This window comes from Pogona vitticeps, chromosome 2, assembly GCF_051106095.1.
Source record: "Pogona vitticeps strain Pit_001003342236 chromosome 2, PviZW2.1, whole genome shotgun sequence".
Taxonomy (NCBI): domain Eukaryota; kingdom Metazoa; phylum Chordata; class Lepidosauria; order Squamata; family Agamidae; genus Pogona; species Pogona vitticeps.
This window is the reverse complement of record NC_135784.1, coordinates 264,758,726-264,785,388: the sequence shown is the minus strand read 5'-3', so window position 1 is coordinate 264,785,388 and position 26,663 is coordinate 264,758,726. Positions and strand designations below refer to the sequence as shown.

Here is a 26,663-nt window from a genome sequence, read left to right as displayed (position 1 = left end):
TGTAGAGACTGGATTAGGAGATTGTTGTTTATCAGCCATAAATATATGCAATCTTTCTTTTATGCTTGTTTTTCACTTGGGTTTTCTATGATATTTTATGATGTTTTTGCTGTGGTGGTTTTAAAACTTTTCTGTTACTAATTTCCGTTGTTCCCTTTTTGTATCTTTCTGTATTTTCTTGAAGTGTTTTGAATGAAAGAGGGAAAGAACAGGTGTAAGTATTTTGAGCAATGAAACAAGAATGCTTTTCTCGGTTACACCAAAGATCTGGATTGTCTCCATTGCCCAGACCAATTTCAGTCCTTGGGGAAAATCACAGGCAAAATGATTGGAGCCATCCTTGATTGTTTATTCTCAGCATCTGATAATGAGAAGCATACTTCCTCTAAAAATATTCTTCTCATTTTATAAGGTTTGGATAAAATAGCACCTGATCTAGAAAAAAAGAAAACTCAAAATAGAAATCTGAAATAACACAGCATACAACCACATCCCAGGAAACTACAGCTAGAAGGGCAAAACAAACATATTGTCGTTGGCTTGGGTTTATAGATGCTAGGTGAGCTCTGTTGTGCAAATTTTTGGGAAAGAGAGGTGGGAGATATTATAGGGAGGTGAAGCTAAGTCTTCCAGACTACCCCAGCCAAACTGGCTACTCGTGGCCCTTATAATGGTGGTAGCTTGATTAGATGAGAGAGGATGTTATGGAACAAATAGCTTAAGCTGGATCCATCTCCCAGGGTACTTCAGGTTGCTGAATGACATTTCTCCCTGTGTCTTTTTGTTGCCAACACAGGTCTGTTGCTGTAATCAGCTAACTCTCCAGTTCAGTAGATTCTCACAAGAAGTGGCTCTGTGGGGGTGAACTATCTCCCTCTCTGTGTATGTGTGTGTGTGTGTAGATTCAGATGGCATCTGGATGCAACAAGTATACCCACACTGTCACTCATGTAACTTGTCTCCATCCAGGGAATGAGCATCCCAGATCTGGTTGAATCAGGCAGACAAAGTCAAACTCTTACAAAGACTGCTGTGACTGCTCCCAGAGACACTGCTACTTCACATTTGGCTCTCTCCCTGTTCCTTTCCGGGGCTATCTCAGGATATTCTGATGCCTGAGGTAAAGGTAAAGATATCTCTCCATGCCTGTTCTAGGTACATAAACTGACTGGATGGGCAGCTGAATCTTTCTTCAGCACTGGTGATAGGGAAAAGGGCTAATCCTTGGGGGAGGGTGTGTGTGGTTCTTTTAACCACAGGTCCCAGCAGTCTGCTGCCAGCATGGCCATTGTTCATACTGTCTGGGGAAATTCTGGGATCTGTAGTCTAAAAAGTTACTTTCCCAAGCTATGCAAAGACAATAGCTGGACATTCAGGGTGGTGGCCATCCCTTGTTTGAATATTAGCTGTTGAGCTTGAAAGACCCCAAGTAGTGGCTTGTCCACTAAATGGGCGGGGTACAAATTTAAACAAATAAAATAAATATATCAATCACCCTTACCATCCCCATCTGCAACTTCCCAATCACTATTCTGCCCCCTCCGTTCAATTTCTAGGTTCCTCACCTACCTTTGTTGATCATGAGGAATACATTTGCAGTTCCTGTCAGTACATTCATCTGGATTTGAACCTGACAGGGTCACTTTCTTCATTCTCATCAATTGTATCCACTTCACACACAGAAAAAGAGATGTATCCTTTCCGAAGTTACCTTGTGATCAACCTTTCATACATGACACTGTGGTCTTTCTCTTTCAGTACTAGTGGATTTTTAAAATACTCCATACCAGAACACTTTATAAATGTTGACACTGGTATAATATTCTTAAAATCAGAATGACATTTTTATATAGGTAGTACACGTTTGTTTTTTTATAAGGGATCAGGAATATTATTTCTACTGACATCTACTTATTAAGGGGAAATACAGCTTCTGGCATATTAGAAGTAAATAACCAGACACAAGCCTTGGGGGTATCTGCAGGATTTTTTCCAAAGCTATTATTAAAATGGACAGACAAATATCCTATCCTTCAAGAGATGAAGGGTCTTTCTCCATTTCAGGGCAATGGATGTCTGGGACTGCCATTTGCTTTGAAAGCCCCTCCAGTTTAACATATGTAGCTCTGAATATTTTCAGACCTTGGAAGTTACTCTTTTAAATTACAAAAATAATTCTCCCAAAGTCTTAGCAAGTGTTCGTCATTTTGCAACCAAACCTATTAAGTTAGTGTGCATATTACATTGGCAATAGAGGATGATGACTTAAAGGAGATGTGGATAGTGATCTGCTTTGGGTTTTAGTCTGAACTTTAAGTATGTGTGGTGCTGACAGTAGGAGAGAATCAATTCATCTGGTCTGGAGGAGAACTTTATGGGTGCCAAGAACAGGTGAAAAGGCAAAATAGTGAGTTCCAGACCAAATCAAGCCTGAACATTCACTAAAAGCTAAAATGACTAAACTAAGGTTGCTGTACTTTAGGCATATCATGAAAAAAGAAGTCTCAATGGAAAAAAAAACTATAAGGTTATGTTGAAGGTAGTAGGAAAAGAGGATGACCTAACATGATGCAATAAAGGAAGCGGTAGCCCTTAGTCTGCAAATGCTGAGCAGTGGTATTAATGATACCACCTTTTGGAGATCATTCATAAAGTTGCCATATGTTGAAAGCAACTTAGCAGCACATAACAAATGTACACCAGAAGTACTGTCATGTCCCTGTCAGAGAGGAGTCCTCCAACAAGAATGGACCCCACACTCTAGGACCCCGAGGAAGCCTGTGATTGGGAAGGGCGTAGGGGTTGAGTCAGAGGTCAAGGTGGTAAACACTTGCCTTGTCCAGTATGGGACAGGACAGGTGTTGAACCTATTTGGGGAATAGCACTCAGTGCCTTGGAGAGATCTTGTAAGGTAACTTCAGACTAAACCTGGAGAAGATTCACAACACCCCACTACCTTGAAGTCACCAGTGTGAAATCTTTTGCTACGTGCAATGGATATGTCCTCCTCCTCCTCGTCCTCCTCCTTGCAGCTTCAGTTTCTGTCTAGATAATGGGTAACTTAATGGAGCTGGAGTGGGAAGAGGGAGTCATTCAGAAGTGGGCAGAGGAATCTTGCATCACCAGCAGAAGACTTCTGGTTTCAACAATCCACTACACTCTTACTACCCCCTAAATCACAAGTCATGGTGTTCAGCTGTATTTTCCACCCTGGCATTCTCCCTGTTTTGAGAAACATCTCAGGGGATTACAGTATACTGTGGGGTGGAGGGGAAGGAGAAGACAAAGGAGCTATAGATCAGTAGCAGAAGAGATGTCTCGAGTGTTCCTGATTAATTCCCTGGGTTCTCCAGGTAAGGCTAGGAAAGAAATAATGTTTGAAACACTGAAGACCTGCTGCCAGTCAGAACTGGCAGTATTGGATTAGAGACCAATGGTCTGACTCAGTTTAAAGTCATTTTGTGTGGTTCTATGAGAGATCAGTTGCACATGTTTACTTACAAAGTGATGGATATCACCTAGAAACTCATGTGATCTACAGTAAGCGTCTTCTTAGCATAGGTATGTCAAGTGACTTTATGAGCCTGTCAGAGTTTCCAGCATCCAGCACAGCAAGAGACCTTGATGTTCCTGTACTTGTGTCTGGCATCTTCTCTAGCAGGTGCCTTAGGCTGCAAACACTTTTTGAAAGAGTAGAAATAATTCTTGTTTCACAGCCTTTTAGCCTATACAGTACTTGTAAAGAAAAGGGGTGCTTTGCTGGTCTCTGGCATCTTCTAGAGTTGTACAATGATTAGAACCAAATTTGGAAATGTTTCTTCCTGGAGGATATGTCCCTAAATAGTCCACAGTGAATGAAGCATCCTGGGAATTATAGTGAGAAAAAGTAATGTTTCCTAAGTTTGGATGACTGCTAATAGTACTGCCTCAGAACCTAGTCAGCAATGGGAATATCCACAGCCATCTCAGCCTTACATAGTCTCTGGAAGGAAAGGATGACCTCTTCACAGGTTTTGAGCCAATCCAGGTAAACAAAAAGAGGATTAAGGGAGAGCGCGTTGCTTAAGGGCAGGTAATCCACTGTAAGAGGTCTTGTAAACACTTTTCCCAGCTCCTTAAAAAGTCAAATCCTTCTGCACTTTGGCAGTTCAGTAATTTGGCTTGAAGGTTCTGTTACAACAGAAGCCTGAATGCTCAGCTGGTGCTCCATATCTTCTCAGCCCAGAGGAACAGCTAATATTCCCCAGATAATGTACAGCAATGTATTTCACAGCTCACTAGGCCTATATAGATTAAATGGTTAAAGCTGCCTCTCTTGAGGGACGTTGGTGTGAAGTGGGTGGGAAACCGAACAATTGCTTGAATAAGTAAGAAAAATAGATGCATTGCCATCAGTCAGTCAGGACAATACCCTCCCCTTCCAGATTTCTTCTGATACAAGAAGTGAAGTGCAAGGAAGTGGCGGGAGGGAGAGAGAATAAGGTTATGAAACTGAGAAGTAAGGGGTCTAAATCCAAGACTGGAGCTGTTTTGTGTCATCAATTCAGCAGGTGCTTTGGACTGCTGGAAGGCAAGACACCCCATTGTACAACACACACAGAGAGAGACAGCATGCCACATTCTGTCGGTTCTGAACACAACGTGGGAAGGCCTCGAAGCCTCTGAATGCCGATCAGATGCAAAGGGCCTCTGCCAGATTCCTTCCTCTCAGCGCCTGGGCTTAAATGCATCTGTTCTCAGACTCTGGGCTTTTGGTGGCTGGGAAAGAATAGCTGGTTTGTCACTGTTGCAACACAGTAGTCCAGCTCTTTGTGTGGTCCTCGGAAGGGAGCCTTGCCCTGGGCCTCCCCAGCTGTGCCATGGAGAGTGGGTGAAGGTGAAGACGGAGGGAGGGAGGGGAGTGCCACTCGCTCCTACTGGCCTCTTTCATACTGAAAGAGCTCAGGGTGGGAAGGTAATGGTTGAGAGCAAAAGGGCCAAAGGCCATTTTGTTCCCACTAGGCTGAGAAAAGGGGGCAAAGAGACGAAACAATTGTTCACTCTCAGGTTCCTTGGAAATCAGAGGCTACTCAGGACTAATGCATTATTCATTTTAGCACTTTGGACTATTTTGATAACAGCACTCCAATAATAAGCGGTGTCGTTCTAAAATATGGTATGTGCTGCATTTCTTTAATTGCCTTTGCAGTTTTCCTTTGTGTGCGTGTGTGTGACTATGTTTCTTTCAGCATTGGACGAGGGGGAGAGAACAGCATCCCATCTAATGCCAGTTTTATTTGCACCAATACAATACCGATACTCATAAGACTCTTGTATAAGCCTGTTGTACGCTTTAAAGAATGTGGGCCTCTTTGTTTGAGATGCAGCGCAGCCCCATATTGTATGGCCATTCAGGCTGCAGCACCAGACTGTCTTTCATTTAACATAAAAGCCATCTCACAGCTCCCAGAAATGTTCAGAAAAGGCTCAATTTCTGTTTTGATCCTTAAAATGAATTGACACTTATGAATCCACTTGCAGCCATATTAAATGTTTCCCTCCTATGTTTCCGTAGGGTGAATGGGCTGCTTTGAGTGTTCTATAAACAATGGATGCTAAGAAGTTATAAAAAGGCCAGATCTACTGGATTTGTGTCTCTTTTGATGGAAACCCGAGTCTTGATCTTGTTAGTAAACAGAAGCATCACAACTGACTTGTAATTCCAATCAAAATTAAGAAGTAAAACTCAAATAACCAAATAACCAATGTCCAAAGCCATAATGTGTTCTGTGGAATTTTGTTTCGGACAAGGATTTACACCCTCGACCTTCAGTCATGCAGCTGGTACCCGATTTGGTCTCTTACAACAAAAATATTGGTATGTTCCATTTAAAATAATGATCATAGTAACCTATAATGTGGCATTTAACTACTAGCAAAATGTTGTGGAATTAGTTTTGAATTTTGTGTCATCTGTTTTACAGTTTTAAAAGTATTTTATGAACCTCTTTGGGGATACTTCTATTCACTACTTCTTGACTCTTATCAGAGTCTTTCAGGTTGCAATTCTATCTACATTTACCTTGAGGCAAATCCTACTTAATTCAGGGTGACTTGTTATTGAGTGGAATGGCATAAATGCTTTGTATCTTGACTAAATAAGTGCCCTGATTAATGAAGTAGCATATATTTGAAATTGATAAGAAGAACAAGAACACACACAAGAAATACACCTAGCAAGTGCCATCTTGAAAGCCACTCCATTCTCTTCTCCATACAGCAGGAATGCCACTTTGATGATGCTTTTCATGACACAAAAATGTCACCAAACAGTGGTTTGGATTCAGATGAAGTGAATCACATTTCTCATTGAGATCAATAGGTCTTTAATTAATCATGACTTTTATTCCTCTGATTTAACTGAGAATTAGTAACGCAGTTCTGAAAATCAGAGACTTAAATGAAGGACGATCCCCTGTAACCAAAGGCTTGTTGGCTGACACTGCCCAGAATGGGAGATGGAAAGAAAAATTATTGCATTTTTACACTCCCAGGTCATATAGCCATACAAAGGAGAGCAAACACCCTAATTTATCCCTTTTGGCAGTGGTTAGAATTCCTTCCTTGGTGACACTAACTTAGTCTAGAATCATACCAAAGAAGATTTTTTTTTGTTTTGTTTTGTTTCAAAAGAATTATTTTCTAATATGCATAAATGTGCAATGGACCGATGACTCAACGAAAGCCTGTAGAAATAAACAACTGAGATTTGTTCACTTGAATGACAGCCCTATTCACTGTGATCAGGACCCTGGTGATTCCCATTTGTGGGAATGAACAATTTGTTCTGGGTTTTAGTCCAAACTTTCAGTGAGCTATTCAGGGGTCTGAACCAGGGAAGAAGAATTAGCATCTTGGATAGCTCCAGTAAAGTTTAGACAAAAACCTAGAGTAGACTCACTGTTTCTGCAAAACTGGACTCACCAACTTCCATTGACTGGGACTAACCGGTGATATGTGTCAATGATAAAAAGTGCAATGTGGCCTGCTTACCTGGGGAGAGGCCCTTCCCATTACCTGTCTCATCCCTCAGAAGCTATCTCTGGAGAGACCCAAACATAACCACACATTTCAGACCATGTTTGAATACCAGCAATGGTATTCAAACACCATCTGAAAGACAGAAGCATTAAAATATATAATTAGGTATCCAGTTTTCTTTTATTTAAGGAGTCTGCAAAATTCACATTTCTGGAGAAGCGGTATTACTAATCCATTTAAGACCTCTTGTAAATGCTTCCACTTTATAAGTTGTAATTCAGTCTTGGATGCAAAATATTATAGCTCATAAAAATGTATTTATACCAACTTGTTACTTTTAATTCTTCCTCAAAAGAAGATTATACTGAAATGATCAAAATTTAATTGATTATCCTCTTGTTACATTTTATGGCTCTGCAGAGTAATTCTGGGACTCAGTGGAGGACCACTGAGGGAGGACCACTGAGGGAGCCCCTGGACGTGGCAGCAGAGATAACCCAATTCATAGCAAGCAGGAGACATTGTAGTGACATCTCAGGTATATGCCACTGAATAGTCCCAATAACAATTAATAAGGCTGTTGACTGACTGTAATCTTTGTTGATCACTCGTGAGGGTACCGGTCCATTCATTGATTAAATCTATGTATATTTACAAATGAGAAAAGCCATTGTTCTAGAACAAAAAGTGTATGTTCTTTGAGTTTCATCCAGACTAGGTCGATTTAGTAAGCAATTTTAACCTCTTCCAATTAAGGGTGGGTGAGTTAAGAGCTCTTGTGACAGGGAAGCCTGATGAAACACTTCTACCCTTGTAAGTTTCCACTGTGTGGCAGCAGAAAGCATCAACAATGCTACAGCAAAACCAGCCAAGATTCTGGTGCAGCTGTCTGTAGTTTAACACAGCATCCTTTGAAAATCTCTCACATAGTTTTCATCCTGCTGGGAATTGAGTCCAAAAGGCAGAATTTGGGGAGGACAAGATTTGAGGGAAGTCTGTAGATCATCACAAATCTGAGCCCCCTTCATCTCTACCACTGCCACCACAAACAATGCCTAGGAACTCTACAGGCCCTAGACTTGGCATGGTTCATTTCCTTCACTGGGAAGGTTGGTCATGAGGGGAGAAATGGCAACAGGAAACATTGTAAGTAATATGTACAAAGTAATATGTAAGTAACATGTACTGCCACATCCAAAGAGCAAACGGGCCTTTGGATGTGGTAGTTGCTGTGCTGTGGAATCTTACCACCGCCACCACTGTCACCTTTGGCTGGCTGTACATCTCTGCAGTGAGCCACCTCACATGCATTTGAAATGGAAAATAAAGAATGTGGAAATATTTGTTGATTAGAGCAAACTATCATCAGCCGGTCTTCCAGGGGACACAGCGCCTACTGATTTTCTTGGCTGGGAGAGCTTCATGCTAAGGAGACTCAGCTCAAGAAGAATCTTCAGAATGTCAGCTTCGTCCATCGTCGTTCTTACTGAGGGCGCACAGTAGAACTATTCTTATGGCAGGCTGAAGGAGGCATTGCTCGGCTCAGGAGGACCAGGTTTTCCACTCCAATGTTTTGTTAGTGTCTGCCAGAACATCATGTAAAACCTCAAAACAAAAACAAAACAAAACTCAGCCTCCCAGATCTCCTAAAATGTTTATTTCAGTTTAGGTTTTGGGTGGCCAACTATTTTATTTATTCTTTATTTTGCCCTTGCCACATTTTCCTGTCTGTGAGGATAGACTTTAAATGTAGACACACGGGTGCAAGTCTAGCCCAATAAAAATACAAATGAGAACTATCCTGTATTGGCTACATGATAAACACTCCCCTGCCCTTTTTTCAAGAGCACCTGGATGGTAAGAAGTCTGATACCCAAAGCACATTTTGCTGGATTTGTTTCTTTTGGAACAAATCCAAATGTTTATAGAGGTAGGCTGCTGTTTTCTTTTTAATTGTCGATATTAAAAAAACCCATGCTTTTAGGCCAAGCTGTTCTCTCTAGAGGACTTTCTCTCTTCTGTCTGGAGCTCATGCACCTGTTTTTATAACGAAGTCACCACTACTGTTAGTTTTTGTACATATTACTTACATATTTTTTCACATTAGTTACTGAGTGGAGTGGTATATTAACTACAATACTGTTAGTTAAGAAAAAAAATTAGGAGCTGGGTATGAAATCATGAAATAAATTGCATTCTAGAATATCATATGTTCCTTGATGAGGCAATAAATTTACCTGAGTCATGCTTTTTACAACATGGAGAAGTAATAAAAAGTTTTGAAGCCAGTGCTTTATGTGGGATCTACCTCATATTTTTTGTTCATTTTACACATAAATGGAACCAGGGGGAGCTCCAGATTCAAGGGGAAATTGACCTTTGCATTGTACTGCGGAATATTGACACAAAGTAGTACCTTTCCGCTTCTATTCACAGGAACGCAGACCAAGGAAACACAGAGTGGTGTGGGATAGGAACTGCTTCTCCACGATGCAATCCCACGTTACTTAGATGTGTGATATGATTTCATAAGAAAGATCCTTGTAACAAGTCTGATTAGCACAAAGACAGAATTCTTCACGGTGTCCAACATAATGCTCTCGATCCATCACAGAGCAAAGCAGCTTAAGCCAGAGTTTGGAAAAGTTTCCTGTTTTGACTACAACTCCCAGAATCTCCAAGCCACACTTACTGGAGAATTCTGGAAATTTTAGTCATATAATGAGAGCTCAAAAGGATCCCAGGGAGAATATAGTTCCTACCCCAGCTGCAAACCCACCTAAAGATCACTCATTTAGCTTGTATTTTACCACCTTCTCCTCAAAATATTATGAGGCTCTTGTAAAAGTCTTGCTGACATCAAGATGTACAACATCCATGGCATTCCCCTTACGTACCAAGCTTGTAACTCTATCAAGGAAAGAAATAAGATCAGCCTGGCATGAATTATTTTAAAGAAAACTAAACTTTCCTGATAACTACCAGTTTCTAGTTACTCAGATCTTCTTTTTTGCTTCTTTGTCAAGTAGGGAACAATACTCAGGACCTTATTTGTTCTACAAGCCTACAAAAAAGTATTTCCAAATTGGAGCTTCAGCCTGTACTGCTTCTGTCCAGATACTATTGTACAGTGGTGCCTTGCTTAGCGATGCTTGGCTATGGGAAAACATCGCCAAGCAAAACACCATTTCCCATAGGATTGCATTGAAAACTGGATAATCTGTTCCAATGGGAATAGATTACCATCCTTAAGCAAAAATCGCCATAGGAAACATCGCTAAGCGAAACGCAGTTCCCCCATTGGAATGCATTGAAGCCTATTCAGTGCATTTCAATGGTTTTGACAGGTCTGTTTTTGCTATTTTTAAGGTGTCTTAAAATGTTCAAAAACTGTTTTAAATGCTTAGAATCGTTAGTGCACCTTGTAAAACCTTTGCAAACTTAATTTGGCTTTGTTCTGAGTCTTCATTAATTTTTGGTGAATTTCCCCCCCCCCCCCATTGGAATGTATTGAACTGCTGCTGCAAGCAGTCATGTTTATTACTTTTGCTGATTGCTCTGTTCAGTTGTAAGTAATAAAACATTTCATTCTTTCTCTTATAAATGCCTCAGAGTGAGTTATTGAGACTGTAAGTGCCAGTAAATGAGAAAAAAAGACTCTGGCAAACTTGAAGCAATTCTGTTCTGAGAATACCTGTACTTCTCCTGCACAGCTAGAAGAATTTAACCATAAATTCAAAATGCTGCAACAGTTTCAGGGATATAACATGATATAGCATGATCAGTATAAATCCTAGTCCACTTTGATTATTCAAAAAGAGACATTTCACTGCCTAGGCAAAAGAAAACAAAGCAATAAATAGCCCACTTCACTCCATTCAGGATTGCATAGTATCCAAAAACAGATAAATTATTTTGGTTCAAGAGACAGAAAATTCCACAAATGTGTCTTCTCAGCCCCAACAGTAAAAAATGGGTGTATTTGTATTCGTAAACGAATATCCTTACACAGGTGTGGTTAATGATGTTAACTCACATGTTCGCCACCACCGCTGGCCCCACTCATCCTTCCAATCACACCCGAGTGCTGTTCTCTTCCTGATCATCTAGCCACTCTTGGCAGAGGGAGGGAGGATGAGTCTCTCTGCAAGGCTGCCTAGTGGCTAGTGAGTGGAAGGAAGAGAGAGGCCACTGCCGCTGGATATGTGAGTGGACAGTCCAGCCCCAGGGGCCGGACCCTCGTTAACTCCAGCTGCATGGGGATATTTGTAGTTGTATATGAATAAAAATACCCTCATCTCTAGTGTGTATGTATACCACCCATAGTGCACACACTCTCTGGGTGGTTCAAAACATATTGAATCACATATATGGAATCATACAAAATATCATACAACAAATACCATAAAATAGATAAAACCTTGTCGTTAGTTAAAGCCTGTCTTTAAACAGAATTAAGTAAAACAGATTTGAACATCTCAGGTAGTAAAAGCACTAATAAAAGGGAACTTTAAATAATACTGTTTTTACAAGTTTCTTAAAAACTGCAAGGGAAGGTGTCTGACGAACCTTTGTTAGAAGCATGTTCCAAAAGGAAGGGGCCATGACTTTAAAAAAGCACGTTCCTGGTGTTCATTCTTTTGGTCTCCTTTGGTGTCACCATTGTAAACATCATGGACTGTGGGGAGGAGATGGGATGGGTAGCTGTTTTGAGGGAGAGATGTTCCAACAAATATTGAGGCCCTAAACTATTAAGGGCCTTATAGGTCATGACCAGCACCTTGATTTGGGCACAGAAACTAACAGGGAGCCGATGACTGTGTGCGAAGCCTGGGGATATATGTTCATATCTACTGGAACCTGTTGGTATTGGTCTGGCAGTTGCATTTTGGACCTGCTGAAGTGACCGTACTAACTTCAAGGGCAGCCCTACAGAGAGAGTGCTACACCAGTCCAAATAGTGATTACCAACTCATGAAACACTGTTGATAGGCATTTCTTCTTCATGTATTTGCCCAGAAGAACATTTATAACAGGAAAACCTTGAGAGATACCTATTTTTTTTAAAAAAATACACATTAAAAAGCAATGTAGGAAATCTGAATGATAGCAGCTAAAATTTAAAGACACTTAATCAATAACAGTGAATCATTAAACATCTTTAAAGCATATTTTTACAGTGTCTTTTATAGTATTATCATAACATTTATTGGAAATATTATCATTCCATGACTAGACTGTGAAAATAATGGCATATCTAATAACTAGCTATTTATTCACACACAATGATAGTTGTGAAAGAAATACAGCACACAAAGTTGGCTAAGACAATATTTGTAAAGTAACACCTAAGGAAAATGTGTGAGTTCATTTGTTTGTTTAAACCACAACCCTATTCTTAGAGTCATAGAGCTGGAAGAGACCACTGAGGCCATCCGATCCCGCCATGCAGGAACATCCATTAAAGTACTCCCAACAGATGGCCATCCAGCCTCTACTTTAAAACCTCCAAAGAAGGAGACTCCATCACACTCTGAGGCAGCATATTCCACTGCCAAACAGCTCTGATGGTCAGGAAGTTCTTCCTGAGATTCACGTGGAATCTCTTTTCCTATAGTTTGACACATTGGTCCTTGTCCTAGTGTCTAGAGCCATGGAAAACTGTCCCTTCCTTGACACGACATACTTCAAATATTTAAACATGGCTATCATGTTCCCTCTTAACCTCCTTTTTGTAAGGTTAAACATTCCCAGCTCCCTAAGCCACTCCTCGTAGGACATTGCTTCCAGACCTTTAACCATTTTAGTTGTCCTCCTCTGGACATGTTCCAGGTTGTCAGCATCCTTTTTGAATTGAGTGCCCAGAACTCACTCCATGTGAGGTCTGACCAAAGCAGAATAGAGTGGTACTATCACTTCCCTTGACTTATACACTATAGTCCTATTGATACAACCAAGAATCGCATTGGCTTTCTTGGCAGCCACATCACATTACTGACTCATGTTCAGCTTGTGGTCTACCAAGACTCCTAGATCCCTTTCACAGGTACTGTTGTCTAGCCAGGTATCTTCCTTCCTATATCTCTGTAGTTCATTTTTCTGCCTAGCTGTAGTACCTTACATTTCTTCCTGTTGAAATTCATTTTGTTAGTTTTGTCCCAGGACTCTAATCTGTCAAGGTCATTTTGAATTTTAATCCTGTCCTCTAGGGAATTAGCAACTTCTGCCAATTTGGTATCATCTGCAAATGTAATCAACATACTCTCTATTCCTTCATCCAAGTCACTGATAAAGATGTTGAATAACATGGGACCCAGAACAGAACCATGGGACACCTCTCAAGTCACCTCATTCCAGGACAAAGGGGAGCCATTTGTGATCACCCTTTGGATTTGGTCAGTCAACCAATTACAAACCCACCTAACAGTAGCACTATCTATCCCACATTCTACTAGCTTCTTTGCAAGAATATTGTGAGGAACCTTGTCAAAGGCCTTACTGAAATCAAGATATGCTACATCCACAACATTTCCTTCATCCACCAGGCCTGTAATTCTATCAAAAAAAGAGATCAAATTTGTCTGGCATGACTTTTTTTTTAAGAGAAACCTGTGTTGACTTCTAGTAATGACAGCATTGCTTTCTAAGTAATTACAAACTGTCTACTGAATGATCTTCTCTAGAATCTTTCCAGGAACTAATGTCAGACTGATGGAGCAATACTTATTTGGTGGTTGTTGTGGGTTTTTTGGGCTCTTTGGCCGTGTTCTGAAGGTTGTCCTTCCTACAACATCCATTAGATCCCGGCCGTGAAAGCCTTTGCAAATATAATACTTATTTGGGTCTTCTTTTTCCCCCTTTTTGAAGATAGGGAGAACATTTGCCCTGTTCTCCAAGAATTCTCAAAGATTATTGCCAATGGTTCTGATATTACTTCTGCCAGTTCTTTTAATATCCTTGGATGTAATTCGTCTGGCCCAGGAGACTTAAATTCATCCAAGGTAGCCAGGTAATCCTGTACTACTTCTCTACCTATTCTGTGCTGCATTTCCCACACTACTTCACCTGCTCTTCGTCCCTCCCTTCTCCTAGTTACCTGACATTCCCTGCAAATAAAACGAGAGCCTCAAATATAATGAGGTTGCTGAAATGATCCATACAGAATCCACCTCCTTTTGGTGCCACTCTTCTACTGAGGAAGCATGTTTGGTTTGCGTGCTGTTGTGTCTTACGTTCCTGGTGCCCAAATTAAATTGTTTACTTCAACCTACATGTATCTGTTGTCATGCAAGCAGGCAAAAGTCTAACAAAGTCTGCTTGATCAGAACATTTGTCCTCTGCCTTATTAAAACAGCATTAGTGAGTGGAAAGGTCACCAAACAGATGTAGCAGTATTTGCCCATTTCCCCTGAGTGATGGGATGAGAAACATCAATGCAACTGCACTGTGTGTCCGTTTTGCTTTCTTTCTTTTGGTATAATGAATCGCTTTTTCTCCCTCCCTCCTACCCCATCTGGGTACTCAGCTAAAATCAATGCAACTAATGATGGGTGCAGGAGGCCTGCAGTTCTCCAGAAGGAGACAGGAGTGGCAATTTCCCTTTGTCTATGTTTGTAAATAGAAAGGAAGCTGAAAGGGGAGCGACTGACCACATAAATCTGGGTGCTGAACACTCAGCATTCAGGAGTAACAACAGATATCCAAAAGAGCCATTTTAGCATCAGGAACACCAAGCCTCTAAGGAATGATCTATACCTCTTTTCTATATCTAAAACATCAGTCAAACATCAGTCATCCAAAAGTGTGGCACTTCTGTAGCTGCAACCCGGGGTGCCCATCTGCACATGCATTTCCCAACACTTTCACTGCTTTTTTTTTTTGTCCTGGTGTATTTGAACAATGCCTGTTTTAGCAAATCATAGTATCACAAACAGAGACTAGAGACTCAGGTTGTCAGTGGGCTATCACCATTGAGGAAGGGATGGTGCTGGAATTCTTTGAGGATTCAGGAAATACAAAATGTATGAATCTAACCCTATACCTGCTACTAATCTTCAATAAAGTAGAATTCCAGTGTGGTTAGAAATATGGCAGAGCTCATTAATGCAATTTCCTAAAGAAAAACAATGCAAGTAGTTGAGAGATAAATTGGTTAGCTCTGCAGTGTGCAACTAAGTGGATCAATAGTTTGGAACTCGGTTTATAAAATGCATACAAAAGTGAGAGAAAGGAGGTAGTAATGTGTTAGATAATAGATGTCTCCAGATATATAGAGTTTTGAAAGATAATAATATCAAGAAACATCAAATCTAATTCTTTATTCCAGCATCAAGCTTCTCAGCCCTGCAAGCTGCAAATTAACTGGGTCCTTAGGACATAAGCACGGGCTTCATTTCCAGGTTGATTGCATCAGTACAGCAGCTTTGAAGGATTGCATATTTGCATTGAAAACACGTTACAACCATAATGATAGTGGGCCGCTATCTAATTTGAGAACAAAACCTAGTTCTTCCTATTTTATATCTGTTGTCCTGTACTTTTAAGTATTCATAAATACTCTGTGGAAAACTGGCCAGCAGAGTATCACTGAAAGAGAGAAAATATCTCACCAGAAAATAGGACCCAATTTGCACAGGATCTCCATATGTCAATTTATATGTAGAGATACAGGTCTATGAATAATGATTTAGTGAAAACAGCTGCTACCAGGTCTATGTGCATATTGTGCTCCCCAGGTGCTAAATTTGATGGGCATGTTTGAGGCCCCCTTCTTGTGATTCTTTCTCCCAAAAGCAGCTTTGGACTACAAAGCAAGAGCTTTCTTCCCACTCGCTGTACCCGATGCCTACATAAAGGATAAATGGCTTAGCTGGAGCAGCTCCAAGTCAAGAGTGGCATGATACATGCGGTCACCTTGGACAGTATGAAATGGCATGAACAGAGAACATTCAGAACATATACTTTGGCATCCTATTTTGTAATTACATCTTTGTTGAGGAGTAAAAAAAATGATAAATTGGGAAAGGAGTACAACAAGGCTGTATATTGTCTCCCTGCTTATTTAACTTATATGCAGAATACATCATGCGAAAGGCTGGACTGTATGAATCCCAAACCAGAATTTAGATTGCCGGAAGAAATATCAACAACCTCCGATATGCAGATGATACCACTCTGATGGCAGAAAGTAAGGAGGAATTTAAAAACCTCATAATGAAGGTGAAAGAGGAGAGTGCCAAAAATGGTCTGAAGCTCAACAATAAAAAAAAAAACAACTAAGATCATGGCCACTGGTCCCATCACCTCCTGGCAAATAAAAAGGGAAGATATGGAGGCAGTGACAGATTTTACTTTCTTGGTCTCCATGATCACTGCAGATGGTGAGAGCAGCCACAAAATTAAAAGACACCTGCTTCTTGGGAGGAAAGCGATGACAAACCTAGACAGCATTTTAAAAAGCAGAGACATCACCTTGCTGACAAAGGTCCACATAGTCAAAGCTATGGTTTTTCCAGTAGTGATGTATGGATGTGAGAGCTGGACCATAAAGAAGGCTGACCGCTGAAGAATTGATACTTTTGAATTGTGGTGATGGACGTGATTCTTGAGAGTCCCCTGGACTGCAAGGAGATCAAACCTATCTATTCTGAAGAAAATCAACCCTCAGAGCTCACTGGGAGGACAGATCCTGAAGCTGAGGCTCCAATACTTTGGCCATCTCATGAGAAGAGAAGACTCCCTGGAAAAGACCCTGATGTTGGGAAAGTGTGAAGGCAAGAGGAGAAGGGGATGGCAGAAGATAAGATGGTTGGACAGCATCATCAAAGCTACCAACATGAATTTGACCAAACTCCGGTAGGCAGTGGAAGACAGGAGGGCTTGGCGTGCTCTGGTCAATGGGGTCATGAAGAGCTGGAACACAACTTAATGACTAAACAACAAAAAAGTCATCTTTCCACTTTCTGTCTTTATGCTATCACTCTTTCTTTCTTTCTTTTCTACAAGGCTTCTACAGTGGTGCCCCGCATAGCGATGTTAATCCGTTCCGGATTAATCGTCGCTATCCGGAAACATTGCTAAACGTAACTAAAAACCCCATAGGACCCCCATATATGGGGCAAAAACTCACAGTTCAGTGAAGATCCTCCATAGCGCCGCCATTTTTGCCGCCTCGGTAAGCGAGGAAACCGCGTGAAAATGCTTGCGGCAGCCATTTTGGAACCGCCAATCAGCTGTTCTAAAAACATCGCAATACGAAGATCGGTAAGTGAAACGCTTACCGATCATCGCAATGCGATGTTTTCCCATTAAAAACATCGCAATGCGAACGTATTATCGATTGCAAAAAATAGATCGCTATGCGGATTCATCATTAAACAGTGCACTCGTTATGCAAGGCACCACTGTATACAGTTGTTTTTTCAGTCCACACAAATATTGCCTGCACATGTGTTTTATTCTGTTCTGTTGTCCTCATGATAGGCAAAACCACTTTTTATATATGCAGACTAACTGAGTGATTGTGAATGAGAACCAGACTGCATATACGGGGTAGAATGAGAATAACTGTACTGGAAAATTGGGGGAAGGGAGAAGGAAAACATTTCACACCCAGATTATTCAAAATCATAATAGAGGGGTAAATCCATGAAAAACTCCAAACCAACTGGCCGAAACTCCAAGCCCAGATTCCTTCCCTCAGTCCTGCTACTACCAAGGGAAAGGGACACCCCAGCTTTCTCCTTCGCCATGAATGCCAAACAGATCTAAGACCTGTCCTAATGCTGGCCAGGTATAAACTCAAGATGATAACTGTAACTGACATTCATACAGAGCACCTTTTTAATGAACCATTCCTTATCAACAAGTTAATTCACTCTGTCAGCTCAGGCTGGGTGCTTACTCCCATGCAAGTGTAGAATACGAGAGAGAGATTTAACTTGTAGAGAGTTTAATGGCAATATAAGAAAAGCAAAAGCAAAAGCAAAGCAAAGCGTGCTGCTTATATATCGCCCCATAGTGCTTCAAGCACTCTCTGGGTGGTTTACAAGTTAATTATGCACGCTACACATTGCTCCCCCCCAGCAAGCTGGGTACTCATTTTACTGACCTTACAAGGATAGAAGGCTGAGTCAACCTTGAGCCGGCTACCTGGGATTGAACCCCGGGTCGTGAGCACAGTTTTGGCTGCAGTACAGCGGTTTAACCACTGCGCCACGAGGCTCAGTGAGAAATGGCTACATATGGAGAGAGAGCAAAACAAATGTCAGTGGATGTGTCCAGCATGTATGTTTCAGCTTTAGCTAACAATACCCTGCAATCAAGCTGCATGAATCTTGATCACCAGCTTGGTTCATCCGTTGTGACAATAAATGCATATATTAAAAACAAAATGAAATGAAACTTTAAAAAAATCTTTGAATATGCCTGATTAGCTATCCAGAGCAAAATACTGGAATTAGCTCTTTTAAAGAGCCAATTGGCAGAATTTCAGCTTTTCTTAGTCCTGCCTATTCTGAGCACGCTATGATAACAAGCTGCAGTTAGTGAGAATATGCATTGCTGCATGTAAGAAAAAGCTGGGTAAAAGTTGGAAGAGAGAAACTAAATTTAATGACAGAAGCAGAAGTCATTTTTCTGGAGTAACAAATCAATTGAGAGCCCTGCTAACCCTGGCTTGGTTGGCAGGGTTTCCTTCCTCCATCTTGGGATCTAAACACTCCAAACTAATAGGCTGAAACAGCGCAGGGTTCATTGAACTGAGGAGGAGGTTAACAACAACTGGTTCTGTGAATAGTTTCACTTCTTTAGTCCTACTTCCTGGTACTGGCCCAAAATATCTGTGTACGTGCTCTTGCCGCCACCCCCAGTTCCATTCACCAGGAGAGAAAACATTTGTCCAGTGAATCTAGTTCTTGCCACTAGACTCCTTACTGATAACGTCTGTGAAGTTCCTGGCCTGGGTCTCCCTTCTCTCTGGACCACCCCTTACATTGAGGGTCGGTACACCTGCCATGTGGGCAAGCATGGAAAGAACTTTCCTTCAGTGATCAGCACCTGTCATGGTTCCCCAAGTCCTTCTCCCTGGACCTCTCCTGGCATTGATGCTCTCGGTGTCTCCTCATCCTGTGCTAGTGTTGGATGTATGTGAAGGTCAACTCTCCCGCCTTCCACGCTACTCTCCTTTCCCACTTTCCTCAGTAAGATAGGTAGTGAGGAAGCTTGGGGTTTTCATACTTTCCCCCCTTGTCCTTTGGGTACCCTCAACTATACCAGAACCCCTCTCCACAGGTTCCACTCTTCTGAGGAATCTGTCTTTCCTGGTGAGCCTTCTGCCCAGTGGGTCTCAGACCAAGATTCCTGGGTCACCTTCTTCTGGGTAATTTCTCCTCAGATTCCCAGGGAGCACTTTCTCTTTTTTCCCTGGGCCTTGTTTGTAGTTCTTTCCCCATAATCTCTACCAGGGGCCTTTTTCTCCTCCTTCTCCTACTCCTCACCCTTCTCTGGGTCTGTCTGGCATTCTGCCTCCTTTCTTCTAATAGTCTCCTCTTGTTCCCACCTCCCCTGGTGGCAAGGCAGCCTTTATATCTGCCATGCACCAAGGGTAGAGCAACCCCCCTCTTTCTTAAGAGGCCCCTTCCAAACCCTAAGGCTGACAGGACAATATAGGTCTCTATTTGGGTCCTGCTTTCATGGGAGTAACATGTGGTGGCCCCTCCTTCTTCATTGTTCCACATGAGAGGCCCTGGGGTAGGTTCAGCACCCAAGTGGGGTGTCTGGACCCTAGGTTGAGGTGCAATGGTTCTCTGACAAAGGCATCTGTGACCATAAATGGTCACAAAAAAAAAAAAGTAAAACCATGTTAGCCCTTGTAGCTCACAAAAGTATCATGTAACCATATAATTTTTAATATACTGTATTATGTCTAGGATGTGAATGTTTTACCATACCTCCCCCATCACTGGCAGAAAAAAATAATAATATATACATAAGTATGTAAAGTGATGCTTTTCTTTTTGTGATAGCGCAAATAAACTGTCTCATATTACCAAATATTAGCCTTGTTTCATTTTTTTTCACTACTATGCTGCTTAGGGTAAGAGTTGTTTTACCAGTTTAGGCACTAAGAGAAAGATAATATCAATCCAATATCATGAGCCTCTATGGCTTATAGTTAGAGCTTCCTGAAGTAATGGAAGATGTGTGACTATCTTTGCCTAAACTTGTCTCCCACTGCATTTTGCTAATTAGCTTGTCTTTGTTTTGTAATTTGTTATTGAAGACGAATATGGACTTCACTTAGAAATCTTGTGCTTTAAAGGAACTGTATGGCTAGAGGAAAATCTTTCTAGTAGTAGGGAAAAATATATTTCCCACAACACATGATTTGATCCTCTGATTCTCAATCACTACAAGAAGCTGAGATATCTGTATATAGCAGACAGGGCAAGAATTTGTAGCTGCATCTTCTGGCTGGAATTTCAAGTATGTTCTACTTCCTTATGGAAAAGTTTCTTCTGCTATTGCATAGCAACATCCAAGTGGTTCAAAGAGCTTTGGGAACTTTAAAATTGCAACAAAGGTTTTTTAATCATGGGATCTTTTTTCATGGTTGTTTTCTTTCACTAATTTCTGAAACAGAGCCTCTAAAACAAAAGAGGGCTGCATGAAAATTGTGTGCTCTTTCGTGTTGTCCTCTTTTGTTTAACCTTTCTTTCACTGATGGTTGTTGTGGGTTTTTCGGGCTCTTTGGCTGTGTTCTGAAGGTTGTTCTTCCTAATGTTTTGGCAGTCTCTGTGGCCGGCATCTTCAGAGGACAGCACTCTGTGCTCTGGTGTAGTTGGCTTGGGAGTGCAGTGTTTATGGCTGTGGGACAGGCTTTTCTTTCATTCTTTGTATGCCAAATTTCCTGGTAATCTTTTCATCCAACAACTTTGTTAAGGGCTATTGCGAGGACATGGTGGTATGACCAATTTGGTTTGTTGGCCACTAATCAGACTGTCTAGTGAAAAGGGGGAATGTTGAATCTTGGAACACAATGAGGAGGGTTTTTTGGGGAGTGGGAGTGGAGTTAGCTCTGTTTTTCGTGGATTTATTGTGTGCTGAGCTACTGTTGTAGTCCATCTTGGATCCTTTCCTTGTTTGCCTTTTGTTGTTGTTTGATGTTTTGGTCAGTGTGCCTCTTTGGGGTTGTTTTTTGATTATTTTCTCCTGAATTCTGTTAATATTCTCCCCCCTTTTGCGTGGGGGGCATTTGTCCCTTCTCTTCTTGATGTTTTTTTTTTTTTGGCAGCTGCCTACTGGACTTGAAGAAATGAAGACAAGAAGAAGTGGTAGAAGGGAAACACATATCCTTGTATTCTATTAATTTTGGTTAATGGGCTTGAATTGTATTTTTTTTCTTTTCTTAATTGCTTTTCCCTGTGTGTGTGAGAGAGAGGATGTGTTTTCCCTGTTTTTTTTTAATGGTTAATTTACTGTGTATTTATTTTGGTAAAGGTGTATATTTTGGTATACAGGTTTCCTGATGATTTTTCTTTCTTGTGTGCTATTGTTCACTTTAGTAGTAAATTGTTTCTTTGTTACCTTGTTTCTCAGGGTTCCTCCCTTTCTTTCTGTACTTTTTAAGGGTTCCGTAAGACTTAATTTGTAGCAGTGCCATGAAACACAAATGGGGAAAAAATAAAATGCAACAACCCAAAAAAAATGTCCCTTTCGTATTTGACAAAAATACAACACAAGAAAAGGCAAGCAGCATCACCACCCCAAAAGAATTTGAAATGAATCAAAAACATACAGTATCTAGTATTCCTTGAGGTTTTCTTTTGTAAAGAGGATTTACTCCCTTGTGCGATAGCAGATCAAGGGTTGACACAGGGCAAGATTCTGTAAAGCCTCAAAAACAGACTGCTTTTCATCTCTATCAAGCTGGACCCCAGTTACTGTTCAGACACTTTCTCAACTTGTGCAGCTTCTGTATTCATGTAGAATATAGAGTTTCATAACAGATATTAAGGTGTTGCACTGGCTGAAAGCAGTTGACTGTTGGCTTGAAACTCAAGCAATAAATCAGCAATAAAGCCATCTATAAATGTTTGTTTTTTCAAAGGTCAAGTGATAAAAAGAGGTATGTGCCTAGTAATTATTTGCTTTAAAAGAAATAGTGTGTTTTTATCATCGGCTGCAGTAGCAGCAGAAACCAATTGTGCTATTCATTCCACACAAATCGGCAGGCAGATCTTATAAAATTTCAGCAGCCTTGGCCCATAAAAGGCATCCTGGATATATTGACAAATCTCCATTAGTGTGAATAAACATGTGTTGCTCACAGATGTTGACTGGAAATAATAGCCGTATGAAAACTGGTAGTTACCAAATGGCACTGAATCCACCCATGCTAAAGTAATGCCGTACAGTTAGCAGGCCTCTTAAACTGAATTTTCTCATGAATAGAACATAAGACATAAGACATAAGACATAAGAAATTTATTTGTCATTGCGCTCACAAGTGGGTGCAACGAAATGAGGTGCTCTTCCCCAAGGTAAAACTGGACAACACTACAAAAAAAGTTAAAATATACACAACTTTCACCATCCAAATATAGATACCCCGTTTTCTCTCAGCAATTAAAATCCACCAAAAACCTATGGCCCCACATTTAAACTCAATACTGCACTTGGGTAAAAACTGTTCTTGAATCTGCTTGTCCTTGCTTTCAATACCCTGAATCTCCTTCCTGATGGTAATAGTTTAAAGAGCTGATATCCCGGATGAGAGGAGTCTTTCAGTATGTTAGATATCTTCCTCTTACATCTGTTCTTATACAATTCTTCCAAAGAGGGGAGTGAACAGCCAATGATGTTTTGGGCTGTCTTAATCACCCTTTGAATTGCCTTTTTCTCTGCCACTGTGCAGCTCGTGAACCATACACAGAGACAGTAGGATAATATGCTCTCAATCGAACTCCGATAGAAGGTGATTAACAAATTCTCAGTCAATTGTTGCTTTCTAAGAATCCTTAGAAAATACAACCGTTGTTGTGCCTTCCTGATTAACGTAGTGGTGTTTGCACTCCAAGTCAGGTCATTTGTTATGATAGTCCCAAGAAACTTACATTCAACCACCTGTTCCACACAAACTCCATCTATATACAGTGGCTGAATGTCTGCTCTTTTTTTCCTATAGTCCACTATGAATTCCTTGGTTTTTTGGATGTTAAATAAAAGATTGTTTTTTTTGCACCAGCGGGATAGCTGTAATACCTCGTCCCGATACGCAGACTCATCATCCCCAGAGATAAGTCCTACTAGTGTAGTATCGTCTGCAAATTTGATAATCCTATTACTGGGATGGTTATTGGTGCAATCTGATGAATAAATGGAGAACAGTAGTGGACTAAGGACACAGCCTTGTGGAGTGCCAGTGCTGAGTATCTTGTCAGTAGAGATGTAGTCATTCACTTTAATCCTTTGTGGACGATTTGTTAAAAAATCCAAAATCCACAGACAGATAGAATCTGGAAAATCAAGATCTTTAAGTTTGTCTATTAATCTGTGGGGTATAATGGTGTTAAAAGCAGAGCTAAAGTCCGCAAACAGCATTCTTACATAATTCCCTTGTGTTTCCAAGTGGGATAAAGCCATATAAAGCACAGTATTGATCGCATCCTCGGTTGATCTATTTTCTTTATAAGCAAACTGAAGCCCATCAAAGGGATCAGGAAGGCAGGAGATAATATATTTCCGAACTAACTGCTCAAAGCACTTCATTAAGATTGAAGTTAGAACATAGTCCAATTCCTAATCTTACTGAGTTATTCTAGAGGCAATGTCTAAATATCATGCTATAGTTCCTTTAGTAGGTCTTCTGTGGCAACCTGTATGCTTCTAAATCCTATCAGAACTAGTTACCAACAAAGCCAGTAGAGATGTTGAGAATGGCACTCCAACAACATCTGGAGGACCCTAAGTTGTCCATCCCCGTATTAAGATCTATTTGATAACGAAATTTTTAGCAGACATTTTAACAGCATGGAAACACAGTTTGTAAATATTTCATCTGTGTGACTTCTGCTTGTCATCATAGTTACCATCACCATCATCTTAGAACCAGGACCAGTGGCCATGATCTTAATTTTTTTGATGTTGAGCTTCAGACTATTTTTTGCACTCTCCTCCTTCACCCTCATTAAGAGGTTTTCTAATTCCTCCTTACTTTCTGCCATCAGAATGGTATCATCTGCATATCGGAGGTTGTTGATATTTCTTCTGGCAATCACAATTCCAGTTTGGGATTCATCCAGTCCAGCCTTTCACATGATATATTCTGCATATGAATTAAATAAGCAGAGAGACAATATACAGCCTTGTCGTACTCCTTTCCCAATTTTGAACCAATCAGTTGTTCCATATCCAGTTCTAACTGTTGCTTCCTGTCCCACATATAGATTTCTCAAGAGATAGACTTTGTGTAGTCAATGAAGCAGAAGTAGATGTTTTCTGGAACTCTCTGGCTTTCTCCATAATCCAGCGCATGTTAGCAATTTGGTCTCTAGTTCCTCCGCCCCTTTGAAATCCAGCTTGTACTTCTGGGAGTTCACGGTCCACATACTGCTAAAGCCTGCCTTGGAAGACTTTGAGCGTGACCTAGTGTGTGAAATGAGTGCAATTGTACAGTAGTTGGAGCATTCTTTGTCACTGCCCTTCTTTGGGATTGGGATGTAGACTGATCTTTTCCAATCCTCTGGCCACTGCTGAGTTTTCCAAACTTGCTGGGATATTGAGTGTAGCACCTTAACAGTGTACATCTTTTAAGATTTTAAATAGTTCAACTGGAATGCCATCACCTCTGCTGTCTTTGTTTTTAGCTATGCTTTCTAAGGCCCACTTGACTTCACTCTCCAGGATGTCTGGCTCATGGTCAGTAACAACACTACCTGGGTTTTCCAGGACATCCAGATCTTTCTGGTATAATTCCTCTATGTATTCTTGCCACCTCTTCTTGATGTCTTCTGCTTCTGTGAGGTCCCTACCATTTTTGTCCTTTATTATGTCCATCTTTGCACAAAATGTTCCTTTAACATCTGCAGTTTTCTTGAACGGATCTCTGTTTTTTCCCTTTCTATTATTTTCCTCTATTTCTTTGCACTATTCATTTAAGAAGGCCCTCTTGTCTCTCCTTGCCATTCTTTGGAAGTCTGCATTCAATTTTCTGTAACTTTCCCTGTCTCCCTTGCATTTTGTTTCCCTTCTCTTCTCTGCTATTTGTAACGCCTCCTTGGGCAGCCGCTTTGCTTTCTTGCATTTCCTTTTCTTTGGGATGTTTTTTGTTGCTGCCTCCTGTACAATGTTACAAGCCTCCATCCATAGTTCTTCAGGCACTCTGTCCACCAAACCTAGTTTCTTAAATCTATTCTTCACTTCCACTGTGTAATCAAAAGGGATTTGGTTTAGATTATACCTGACTAGCCCAGTGGTTTTTCCTACTTGCTTCAGTTTAAGCTTGAGTTTTGCTATAAGAAGCTGATGATTAGAGCCACAATCAGCTCCAGGTCTTGCTTTTGCTCACTGTCTAGCTTCTCCATTTTTGGCTGCAGAGAACATAATCAATCTGATTTTGGTATTGCCCATCAGGTGATGTCCATACGTAGACTCGCCTCATGTGTTGTTGGAAAAGAGTGTTTGTGATGACCAGCTTGTTCTCTTGACAAAACTCTATTAGCCTTTGCCCTGCTTTGTTTTGAACTCCAAGGCCAAACTTTCCTATTGTTCCTTTTATCTCTTGACTCTCTACTTTAGCATTCCAGTCCCCCATAATGACAAGAACATCTTTCTTTGCTGTCAGTTCTAGAAGGTGTTGTACGTCTTCATAGAATAGGTCAATTTCAGCCTCTTCAGCATTGGTGGTTGATGCATAAACCTGGATTACTGTGATGTTGAAAGGTCTGCCTTGGATTCATATTGAAATCATTTTATCATTTTTGAGATTGTATCCCAGTACAGCTTTTCCCACTCTTTTGTTGACTATGAGGGCTACTCCATTTCTTCTACGGGATTCTTTCCCACAATAGTAGATATGATGATCATCTGAATTGAATTCGCCCATTCTCGTCCATTTTAGTTCCCTGACGCCCAGGATGTCAATGTTTATTCTTGCCATCTCCTGTTTGACCACATCCAGCTTACCAAGGTATAGTACATCTTAGTTGCAGGTTAAGCTGCATTCAGATTTCTGCCTTGCTTTACCTTCTTGGTTTTGGAAGCACGAATCAGAGTGAGGTGATTTATGAGCAAATGTTTTGGTTTAAGTGCTTTGTGGATCACAGCCAGGAAGACACAAATTTGCAGGTTTAGGAGTAAGTTACTGTAGCTGCCTTGAGTGGTTTGTAAATCAAAGCCAAGAAGAGACCAGTCTGATTAATGCAACAAGATTACTAAATACCGTAGATCTGAAACAAATCATTACTTTTATATAGGCCTCCAGTGAAAGTGCCTGCAAAAAGTGTTAAAAATCAATTTGCACCTAATATTGATTTTTTTTTTTTACCCTATAATAAAATAATTAAGGCTAAAGCCTTTCACCTATCTTGAATGGTGCTTTCCTGGCTTCCTACTGTCATCAGTCAAATTCATTTATGGAGTGA

The 26,663-nt window shown here is 40.7% G+C and overlaps 2 long non-coding RNA genes across 2 annotated transcripts; both read left to right on the top strand.

The window, feature by feature from the left end:
- The first annotated feature begins 454 nt into the window (after positions 1–454).
- Positions 455–5,018, top strand: LOC144587033 (uncharacterized). The gene is made up of 2 exons (XR_013542179.1): positions 455–559; positions 970–5,018. It is a non-coding gene; the product is annotated as an uncharacterized LOC144587033 (long non-coding RNA).
- A 540-nt stretch (positions 5,019–5,558) lies between these two features.
- On the top strand, positions 5,559–19,834 carry LOC144587031 (uncharacterized). The gene is made up of 2 exons (XR_013542178.1): positions 5,559–5,857; positions 7,441–19,834. It is a non-coding gene; the product is annotated as an uncharacterized LOC144587031 (long non-coding RNA).
- The last annotated feature ends 6,829 nt before the right edge of the window (positions 19,835–26,663 follow it).